We start from the raw sequence: 12,465 nt of genomic DNA, 5'->3' as shown, positions 1-12,465 counted from the left end.
TTTCTTGAAATTCAAATCTTCTACAGGATTACCAGATATTTCTTAAAACTTAATCTTTTAGTGAATATTTTTTCAAACGAGAAACAACAATTTAAATTTTGATTAAACTAGTTACGATGAGAATATTGAGATGGATGTATAATTGTAAAATAAAAGTTAAAATTCTTGCACGAAGAGTTGCCATATCCTAAATGCCTATTAAAGAGAAAATTATTAAAAAAAAAATCACTTGAGATAGTTCATATATACACAAAGAAGACCATTAGTAGTTGCCATGACGAGACTAGTAAATCAAATAACATGAAATCCTTCGGAAATGGGTAAAACAGATTTAAGATAACACTTGTTGTCATTGTGTTGTTATGTTATGCTAAGTTTTTTCCTTTTGTCATGACCTACGCACTCATCATATCATTCACATGTGATTCAGATTTACCACTACCTCCGGTCCTTAATATACTAGTAAGAATTAGTTAACTAATTTGAATAGATTAAAAAAATTAGTAAGTTAGTTATTTGTAATAAATATGTGTTATTTTTTAAAAATATCTTTACTAATCAAGTGTATTAGTTAGAACTACCATTATTATAAGGACAATTTAAAAAAAAATATAAAAAACAAAATGAATCAAAATCTTATATTTAGAATTAAAATAAAACTTAAACAAGTTTTTATATTAAAAAATGGAAGTAGTATTTCCCATTTAAAAAGGCTTTAACGTGCGGACTTACTATGCTTATCCATTCGTCATTATGAATATTTGGACCTCAACAAGCGGCAAATAAGTTACCCTAGTTGTGCCTTTACACGCAATTATGAGCCGGTAAACAGGCGTGAATCTAAATCTTGTAACAAAACACTGCCTCGGATCTTTAATATAATATCTACTTAATTACTTCAGATAAATTGAAAAAATAAATTATTTATTTGTTAAAAATATATGTTAGTTTTCTTAAAATATCTTTTTAAATAATTTGGATTGAAATTACCTTTTGATGCAAGCTTCATTTAATAAATGCAATTAATAAGATTGGTTTGGTTAAATAAGAGGAACAAAATGAATTGTAATCTTATATTTTGGATCAAATTCAACTCCGTTAGTTTTTATACGAGGGACTGGAGGTAGTACAAATATAATAATGTTAGTGTAGGTAAAAATCTTGTAACTTAATGTAATATGAATATTTTTTCACTTGAAAAAAATGTATTATGAATCTTTTCTTATAAATGGAGCTTGTTGGGTTTTCCATCCCTTTATAATCTCAGCTGCCAGCGCCTACCTTTTCAATTAAAAGATAATAATGTCATTATCTTTTTTTTTTTTTTTGCCAACAAGTTCATTTCATAAAATCAACAGTACAATATCTTGAAAGCTCAAAAACAGTAAAAGCAGGATCAAAATCAGCCTACATCAACATAAGCATTACAAAAGTTAGTTTCTTTTACACAATAGAGGCAGCAGTCTCATCACCCAGACCCATTTAAAGAAGTTTTAGGAGGTATTTGGGTAGAAACAAAACTATGATTTTAGAAGTGTTTTTATGATATACGAATAAATATATATAAAAAATTTCTCTTGATTTATGAAAAAATACTTTTTAAAAACACTTTACCCAATCAGTAATTCAATTTGCCTCTCTTAAAATCCAACTGCACGGAGGGTTTCTTAGTTGGTTCCTTGAAAATTTTCAAGGATAACAGAGTTCCTCCAACCTATGTCATTATCATGTTAGCAACAATTTCCATCTAATTTATAGTTAAAAAATATTAAACAATAAATCCCAACATAATTAATTATAAAAAAGCAGACGATGCACCGATAATAGACTTTAAGAAAAGGGGTAAAGTCTGGTCTTCTACCCTTGTGAACGATAATTATATTCCTACCTAACAATAACATACAGTCAAATTATTAGATTTGGTAATCACAAACTAATCAAAGGCGTCAAACACCAAAACAATGCATAACTTTTTCGAGCCGCACAAAAACTGAATCAAAAGGATATTAAATTGAATTAATACAAATTAATGTTAATTCATAAGTTAAATAAATTAATATTAACAAAACATTTATAGTTTATATTAAGGTGATTGATATGTTAACATATATTATTTTATAATAGTATAATAGATAATTATAATACAATATTAAAATAATAAAATAAAAAACAGGGAAAATTGTGACAAACTTAAATTCATAAAAAATGTCCTATTTAAACATTTTATTGGTTTAAAGGATATTCCTCTAGTCCTATTTATAGAACATGAAGAGAAAATATTTTTTGTCCTATTTATAGGGCATTGAGAGAAATTTTTTGTATAGATATATAATTTATCCTGTATTTATTATTTTGTTGACTTTGTTTATATGATGTATAATGTATATAAAATAGGAATAAAGTTAAAAAGTTGTTAAATTTTAAATGAGAGTTAACAAAGTTTAAGATTTTTCTTGATCTATATGAAATATGGTGAAAATAACTTATAAATAGGATTAGAAAAGTAAATTTTAAGGAGAATAGATTTCCTTACATTTACACCGTTTGAGCAGTTTTCCTTGCATTTCGATCAATCGTTTCAGTTCCGTGTGGTGCTTTTAGCATATGCGATTGGGAATAAATAAATAAATAAAGTTGCAAATTTGAAAAACATAATTCGGATTGAAAATATGCGATTATTAAACTAAAATATCTTGTCATCAAATTCGTAATAGAAATTTGCTGGAATCGGTACTCTTTCTTCATTCTCACGTTCATAGTTAGATTATTTAAGCAATATTTTTGTATAAGAAATCATACTGAAGAATTACGTATAGTAAATATTGACAATAATATTTCTTTTTTTTATTACAAGAAAAAGTTTGAGTGAATTAGGTCCCGATGGCTCACCAAAGTTAGTGCATACCTTTAGAATTAGAGAGTATTTACAGAAATACTTATAAATTGCTTATCACTAAGATTCTCATGTCAACAGTGAAATTTGAACTCGTGATCTTATGAGATATGAGCTAACTCTTCAATATATATTTCTCTTAACGTCATATATACTTATTGGCCTTCCTAGAATCGTCTATTTCAAACCGTGTTTTCTTGTTATTTATTAGTTTAAAATATCTGCAGGTTCGCATGTGAATGCAAACTGTACTGTCAAACATCTAATTAATAATATACTCTGAATCAAAATTACAACATTAATGTCTGTCACTTTCTTTATAAATATGGGTTACGTTTGTATAATTATATTCTGAACCCCTAAAGGTTGGCCAAAAAAAAAAAAGAGCCTTAAAGAGTGGAAATTTTGAAGGTCAACCGGGGGGAGGGGAAAGAAGGCGGAAAATTGGATTTGTATAGAGCAGAAAAAAAGATTTTTTTTTTTTTATAGGCTATTAAGAGAAATTTTTTGTATGTATGTACAATTTTACACTTCATTTATTATTGTGTTGACTTTATTTATATAAAATATAATGTATATTGAATAGGGATAAATTTAGAAACTTGTTGAATTTTAAATGAGAGTTAATGAAGTTTTAAGTTTTTCTTGATTCATGTGAAACAATAGAAATAACTTATAAATAGGACCAGAAGAATAGATTTTAAGGAAAATAGATTTTTATTAAAAAAATTGAGTAAAATAGATTTTATGGGAAAAAGTGCTTATTGGAAGTTGTTCCCCCAGCTTATCAAAAAAGTGTTTGGATTGCTTATACCAATTCAGTCAGTGGAAAAATTGACTGCGAAAAGTTTTCGAATGTTTTTTTTTATTTTCAAAAAACCAAGGTTTTTCTCTCCAATCCATGATATTGGGAGCAGCCAAAGGCACAACGCATGTACCACTCAATTCTCATTACAAGTCACTTACAACTTATTTTTACATGTCAAGAAATACATTGAATTGAAAAAAAAATTTTAACTCTTACTAAAGTTTTTTTTTCTTTGCTGCACTTACAAATGATTTTAACCTCTTTCCTTCTTTTTTTCCCCTCTTTTTAACAAGAATTAAATAAGAGTAAATTTAGAAAATGATCATTAAATTTCATACAAGAAGCTTATATTTAAGACTAAATTTTTTTTAATAAGTAACGAATAATAAGAGCCGGAGAGTAATATGAGGAGAAAAGGGACCGTCTGCCACCATTATATCCGTCAGGAAGACTGAATTCACATATTCATTTGGGCTTACAACTGAAGTGGGCCTGATGGAATGTCTCTGAATTCAAACTAAGGTCATTATGGGGTCAAATTAATTGGGCTCCCAGATATCTTGTGGGTTCATTATTCCTAATCTTGTTTTTCCTATAATTTTTGTACGGAAAAAAATCTATAAGTTGTACTTTTTCAATTTTAATTTTTTATTCTCTCCCTTCAATTAAATCTCTTTTATATATTCTTGTCCAAAAAAAAAAATTAACAGTACCGTCTGGATGATGTTTAACAATTAACAAGAACTATGTGAGAGGGATAAAGTGCACATTTGCTTGATAACTTGCGAGAATTTCTTTTTCTTGGTTTTTCTGGTCATATTTCTGGACTAATCTTTTTCACTGTAAAAGTAACTACTGGAGTTATTCAACCCAAGAAAAAAGTAATTATTGGAGATCATATCTTCATTGGACCAGGGGCGTACGATGATTGATGATACTAATTTGTAGCTGAGTAAGTTGTGGCATGTTCTCATATGTTATAGAATGCACTTTTTCCATTGGATGGAAAAAAATCACTTGGGTTTTCTTAATTTATGATAGGCTCAAGCAAGCAAAATTAACCTGAACTAAAATTAACAATGATATATATATTTTTCACAAACAATAATCACTCGTACATTCTGTTTCAGATGATTCTAAACTGTGTTTTTTTTTGTGGTTTTCAAAACATCTCTTATTAATTATAGCTATCTCACCATAATTTATATTATCATGCAGTTACAAAAACAACCTACAGTAGTTTAGCAGCAAAGAAGTCATTAGACTGAGAAAACGTCTTCCATCCTTGGTTCCATTTTCTGCATCCATATATATATATATACATATATATATATATATATATCAATGCTCTGCAGAAACTTGCCAGATTGGTGAAGCCAACTCAAGTTGGATAGCGTCTTCGACCTCACACAGTTCATACCCCGTTGGTGGTCTGCTTATGCGACTCTTCCCTGAGCACTTCCGAGCCAAGTCATGCACTTTTCATCCTTCATTCCATTTTCGATGGCACAACCACAGAAACTTGCTGAATTGGTGAAGCCAACTCAATGTGGAGAGCATCTTCAAGCTCACACAGTACATACCCTATTGGTGGTCTATTTATGCGTCTCTCCTCCAAGCACTTCCAAGCCAATTCACATACTTTGTTTAGAGAATCTAAGTTCACTTTTCCGTTCAAATATGGGTCTATAATCTCATGAAAGGTGCCCATTTCTTGGCAGCTTGATGCCCATCTTGCCAGATTAAGATGCTCTGTTGGACGAGTATTGTCCAAAGCAGGCTTACCACAGATAACTTCCATCAGAACCATCCCAAATGAGAAAACATCTGATTTCTCAGTGAGATATTTTGTTCTGAAATACTCAGGATCAATATAACCAAAGCTGCCCTTTACAAAGTTGTTACATGACTCTTATCAAGAGGTGGACCTTTTCTTGAGATTCCAAAATCAGCAACTTTTGGAACTAAATTCTTGTCCAACAGAATATTCGTTGTCTTAACATCACGATGGATTATGCTTCGAGGAACTCTTGTGTGAAGGAAATGAAGACCCTTTGCTGTCCCAATGCATATTTCTAGCCGCTGCTTCCATGAAAGAGGAATAAAGCCAGCTCCATAGAGGTAGCCGCTTAAAGATCCATTAGCTAAGAACTCGTAGACAAGAATCATCCGTGAGTCTTCATTACAACAACCAATTAGAGAGATAAGGTTCGAATGAGAAAGCTTGGATAGCAATTTAATCTCATTCTGAAATTCATGAAGACCCTGCCTTGATTCATGATTGGCTACTTTGATGGCTACTTTTATCCCATTAACCATCGTTCCTTCATAGACCTTGCCAAAACCACCTTCTCCAAGAAGCAGAGACTCGTCAAAGCTGTTTGTTGCACTGATTTCATGTAAGGTGAACAGCCTGCATGATAAGGGAGTAGTTCTGGAGCTTGCCCTGGACCTGTGAGCTATTATGTAACATAATTTTATTGCAGTGAGAACTAGGAAAGCTGCAACGCCAATGACAGGCACAGTTATATATTGATACTTTCACAATTCTTGAGGATGAATTGGGAAGAATACTCTCAGAGGGCGCCACTCCATCCAGCATTCTAACTTCATTGATGATCTCCATTATCTCCAGCCCACTTATGGTTGCATTCCTGCTATTCGTCATCCTATCTGGAGCAACACTTAGTGTCAAATCACGCTTTTTGGTGTAGACAACAAAATCCATGTAAAATGGGACTGAAAACTTGAGAAATATGGAGTAAAGGTCTACTCTTTCATAAACAACATCATTTATAAACAGATTGAAAATTGTAAGACTCTTTGAGTTGCTTATGACATCACAGAAATGCACCCGAACAAAATAGGTATGGTTTGGATTTACAGAGAAGACCCAAGTTAAATCTAAACTTCTTTCATCTGCCATGGCTTTGGCTGTAGCATAAACCCACATTGGTGCTATGGTAGGTTCAGTCTGAGAAGCAAAATTTATAGAGGAAGTGTCAACTGAAACATTTAATGCTCTATTATTGGAGGCCATGTACTTTTCATCACCTTCCCAGTTTCGACCAAGGTCATCGTTCCTGGTGGTGAGAGATTCATTGCCCACATCCAAACGGTAAACAGTTTCAAGGACCAGGTCTGAAGAATTCTCCATAAAAACTGATGTAATATCGATTACATTAACAAAGATATCTTCAGGTACAGAGACAACTTCAATGGCATTAACAAAGACAAATGAATTTCTGGAAGGGATGAATGTGAGAGACAAACTAGGAGATGTAATATTGGTTACGTACTCCTTGAAAAGGTAAGAACCACCATAGGTGATGAAACTGAAATCACTGAGAAGGACAATTCCATCAGTGATGACTGTTATTGAGGCAGAGGACATGTTCTGATGAAAGTTGGGCAAAGGGGAGAAGTAAAGGCGAATCCAATGCTGGCCTGGTCGCACAATTCTGAATATATATGAAGCATTGCTCCAAAAGATTCTAGCTGACTGGTAGACTGAAGTCGGTGAGCCAGAATCAGAGGTTACAACAACAGATTTCTGGGTTTTCAATTCTAATCTGTGCTTCTCATAGACAGATTCAGGAGAAAAAGTGCGACCCTGAAAGGTTATGTTCACAGAAGAACCACAAGCGAGCAAGAAATTATCAATAGGTATGGATAAGGAAGATGACTCATTACCCATGCCTAGAAGAAAAGCCAAAGCAAATTGCATCCACATGGACAGTTCCAGCACGCCCATATCTGCTGGTTTATCCCCAGATATATTCTGCAATATGTTATGACACTAGGATTGGTGGATGTCCAAATCCCAGACTCGAGTTACACAACTATAGCAATATGGTTTCAAGTGTGCATGCCAGGTGTGTTATGGATACTAACTCTACCATACCAAAGTTTATAAAGTGTAGTATTTATGGATATTATAAAGACATGAATTTTCCAGGAAAGTAATTCCTGACAGCTTGTGTTTGTTCATAATTCTTAGGCCGAGAAAACCCTGGGGGAAAAATGGTCAAAGCAAAAATTAGAATCTTCCTCATCTCCCTAATTAGTGATCGTAGTTGAAATGTCAAACTATTAGGATCTCTTACGCAGCGTGATCTTTGACTGCCAAAAAAAAAATTGACACGTCAATGTTAAACAAAGTTGTACAGCTAATGTGTGAGGCAAGGCTGAAGATGTAACTTTGATTGCAACTCTTTGAACAAGTACGGGCCACCTTGCTCCATAATGGCGAAACTATTGAGAAGTATGATTACTTTTTTTCTTGGACACAGGTATTTTCTTATCAGAGACAATTTTATTCGACATATTATCAGGTACTAAATGTAAACACTTCTCTTAATAGGACTTTAAATTTTGATTCATTACATTATGAAAGACTAACATATTCTGTTAAACCTAATCTTTAATGGTAGTTGCCAGTGATTAATGTTATCAAGGCAGGGGACATATTTTTGGGCAAAGTGAATGAGAATTTGAATGGCTCCAGAATGCCCATGTCTTCTGTTTTATCCCCGGAATCGTGTTGTAATGCTCCTACACTAGTATTAATTGAAATCAAAATCCAAAAGTTACTATACAATTGAAGCACTTGATGTCATGTATACTAATTATTACTCTGCGTTAATAGTATTGAAAAATGTCATATTTAATCTATGGAATTTTTTTTGGCTGAATATCATAATATGAAACTTTCCTGGAGACATTCATCTTCAAATCAAATTTACTAGTCCTGTTATCCCAAAAAAAAAAAATCAATTTACTTGTTCTTTGAAATGAACCAATATATTTTGATAGGCTTAACTGGAAGATATATTTGTTTTGTTTTGTGTTGACATTTGAAATTTTAGTTATCTTAATCAAACTTAAACAATTCAAAGATCAATTATCTCTCAATTAAAAACAATTTAAATCCCAGGACCTATCCCATGCATGGGGTTGGAGAGGTGGCGCTAGTGGCGAAGTTGCTTCTTTTTTTTTTTTTGAATGAAGAACTGGATTTAAAAAAAAAAAAAAAAGAGCCAATTTGTGCTCCCTTTTTTTTTTTCAAACTTGGGTCTCAGGAAGTTGCTTTAAATTTTCCCTCTTGGGTCTTTTCATTTGATCTATTTCTAGTTCATTTTGGGGTTCTTTTTTTTGGATCTGTTTTATGCTTCAGTGGATTATGGATTGGGCTCTAATTTATGCATCAAGTTAAAATTTTATACCATACTTTTTTTACTTTTTTTAAAATAAAATTGCCTTATTATTTTTATAAAAAAAAAAAAAAAAAAGCGCAATTTGTACTTTTTTTTTCACTTGGGTCTCAGGAACGTTTGCAGAATTAATTATGCCGCCAAGTTAATATAGCTGGAAGTGAACGCATCATGACTTTGCCCGCTGGATGATGAAAAATCACACCTTCAGTTTAGTCGGTGGCAAGTTTGATAATTGAATTGCTAAATTAAATAAGTTCGTGGAATATTTATGAGTTTAGTTTTTTTTCTCTCCACAAATGACCGTCAGGAAAATAGATGACACTTTTTTTTTAAAAAAAATCGTGTCATTCTCTAAATTGGCTAATAATTCAGTTTAAAAATTTTCAGAATAAGTCTTGGATCACATTTTAAAACAGGGGCCTCGGATTCTTACTAGGAGATCTTTTGGGCAATCTCTCTCCCATCAAATGCACTCCCTGCAGCTAACATTCTCCAAAAGCATTACTTCAATAACTCGAGCTTTTATATATGGAACATCTTTTCACTACTTGTCATTATGTGCGAGCTATCTGATTTAACTGTTTCTCTGTCAAGCTTCCAGATCGCTCGGGTACAAGGAGGCTGGGGCCAGTTGTACCCGAGCGATCGACTGGAATCTTTGAGAAAGCAAAACAAATATATAGCAGAAATTAAATAGCACTAGAGACCCAAAAAACATCAACGTAGAAAACTCCTCAATACAAGGATAAAAACCACAGGTCATTTGGATCAATGGAAAATGGTTCTACTATGATCAAGACATGGTACAAGAGAGTCTTGATCAATTGCACAAACAAGTGCAAACAACCAGCCAAACAATCAAAAGTCAAAAATTATATTACTTCCTTGACACTTCATACTAATTTTTCGAATAAGTTAAGAATATATTAGAATTTTTTTACTGAAAACTCTAACATTTAATTATATATTTCTATCATTGGTTTAAAAGACCTGTAGAAAGAAACGGAAGAAACTTAAACAAAAAACACAAACAAAATCAAAAGAAAGAAAGAAAGAAAGAAAAAGCTACGCCCAAGCTTGTACCAAGTACTGGCTCTATCTTCGCTGGATGACATGAGCAAGCCAACTTCAAGTGTCTCTCGTGCCCTTTTCTTGGCAACTTGATGCCCCTGAAAGGTTATGTTCACAAAAGAGCCACAAGCGAGCAAGTGATTTTCAGCAGGTATGGATAAGGAAGATGATTCATTACCCATGCCTAGAAGAAAACCCAAAGCAAATTGCATCCACATGAACAGTTCCAGCATGCCCAAATCTGCTGGTTTATCCCCATATATATTCTGCAATATGTTATAACAGTAGGATTGGTTGATGCCCGAGTCCTAGACTTGAGTTACACAACTCTAGCAGTATGTTTTCAAGTGTGCATGCCAGGTGCGTCATGGATACTAACTCTACCATACCAAATTTTATAAAGTGTAGCAATTCCTGATAGCTTGTGTTTGTTCATAATTCTTAGGCTAAGAAAACCTTGGGAAAAAATGGTCAAAGCAAAAACTTAGAATCTTCCTAAGGGTTCGTTTGGATTGGCAATAGAAAAAGTAGCTTATTTTTAATATGACTTTCAAAAGTAAGATTAGATAAAAGTTAAATTGAATAAGCTGAGTATCCATTTAAGAAGGCTTAAATTGGGTGAGAAGCTACTTACTTTGGGCAGAAGCCTGATTGAAAATATTGTCTAGTTTGGGAGGGTTTAAGCCATTAAGTTTGTCTGGAATAAGCTCACCCAGCATGCGTTCAAATGGAAGCCCCAAAAAGAAGCTTATTTTGAAGAGCTTACTGGCTTTACCTTTGTGATGTGTCAGATATCGTGGAGTGACTGAGCATAACGTGTGGACATGTGGGTCCCATTCGTCAGCGGACCAGCAGCCTCATGCGTGACAAAGGGTGGACTCGGAACCTCTCCATTTCCTTACTGTCCATTTCCCCTCCACTTACCAAATCTAGAGCGTTCGTCAAATCGAGTGGGTCATGTTTTCACAACACACTACAAACTCCCTCTCCTCTCTCCCCATCTCTTCTATTTGAATTCAGCTTCGCCCTCTTCTATTTCATTCTGCAACAGCCAACGGAGGTCTTATTAAATTAAAAAATTAGGATCTTCATATTTGCATTGGATTTCAGCATTCGTTTTCAATTAAGCTTCACCTCATTCAGATCTCATTCTGCAACAGGGGCGAGGCCAAGTTGGAAAAGAAGGGAAGATCGAATGAGGGGGAGGCGGAGTTTTGAATTGTGTTTTAAAAACATGAGCCATTTCATTTAACAAGATCTCTGTTGTGAGATGAAATGGAAGGGGGAGAAGCTAAAGTAAAATAGAAGTGGCGGTGGGAGAGAGGGGAGGGGGTTTGTAGTGTGCTGTGAAAATATGAGCAATTGGATTTAATGAATGGTCCAGATTAGGGAAGTGGAGGGAGAATGGACAGTAAGGAAATGGAGAGGTTCCGAGTCCGACAAAGGGTAGTGGGAATTAGGAAAGTTATTTTTTCTTTTTTCTTTTCCTTTTTTTTCAAAAGAGTAATAAAGTTAAATTTTAGTACTCAAAAGTCATAACACACACGCACACCAAATTTTTTTTTTTTTGGGTAAAATCAAAAGTCATGTGATTCCCATTCAAACTGCTTCAATCTATATGCCATCATAAAATAGATTCTTGATGTACTTCCTCCCATTCTTTTTTTTTCATGTTTTATTTTACATTTAAAATATTTTTTATGATTTTTCTAAACTTTTAAAATTTAATTAACTTGTTAAATTTCACTTCTTCATATTAAATTATTTTAAATTCATTGTATTATGTAAAATTATTTTTGTAATCATATTTCATTATTTTTTAAAACTCATACCCATTTTGGTAATTTTACAGTCAAACTTATTTTTACTCAATCATAATCCAAACAACTTTTTACCAATCTCACTTTTACAAATCAACTTTTTTAAACTCCAATCCAAGCATAATCATGTCATTCTCTAAATTGGTTAATAATTTCAATATCAATATATCAGAACAAATCTCATTAGATTTTAAAACTGGGGCCTCGGATTCTCACTAGAAATTCTTTTGGTCAATCTCTTTTATCAGATAATTTGTTATAAAAGAAAGGCAGCTCTTGCTTTCTTTTAATATACGACACGTAGACCAATGGCCCACACGATATCTTTTTTTTTTTGGGTCAAAAGCCCACACGATATCAAAAATAAAGAAATGTGGCTTTTGCTTTTCTGATAATAGGAAATAAAACGTAGCTCTGGGTGAAGATAAAGAGTGTGTTTGGATTAATACTGGGTAAAACTGACTTCTAGTCTGACTGATTTTTGTAACTGAAGTCAGAGTAAAAGCCAGTTAGTGTAATGTGATTTATGTTTAAATAAGTGCTTATAAAAAGTCAGTTGAAAAAGTTGAAAGTTGTTGAATGATTAATAAAAAAGTTAGTTTAGTTGAAAATGGCTGGAAAGGATATAAACTTTATTAAATAATAGTGTTTGATATT

The 12,465-nt window shown here is 32.9% G+C and overlaps 1 pseudogene; it reads right to left on the bottom strand.

Annotated features, from left to right (window-relative positions):
- Nucleotides 1-5,190: 5,190 nt before the first annotated feature.
- Nucleotides 5,191-7,455, bottom strand: LOC114731262 (receptor-like protein kinase THESEUS 1; annotated as a pseudogene).
- Between the last annotated feature and the right edge of the window lie 5,010 nt (nucleotides 7,456-12,465).

The sequence above is a fragment of the Neltuma alba genome, unplaced genomic scaffold (genome assembly GCF_004799145.2).
Source record: "Neltuma alba isolate B1F8T4 unplaced genomic scaffold, ASM479914v2 tig00012812_pilon, whole genome shotgun sequence".
Lineage (NCBI taxonomy): Eukaryota > Viridiplantae > Streptophyta > Magnoliopsida > Fabales > Fabaceae > Neltuma > Neltuma alba.
Note: the sequence above shows the minus strand (reverse complement) of the source record. Positions and strands in the feature narration are given on the sequence as shown.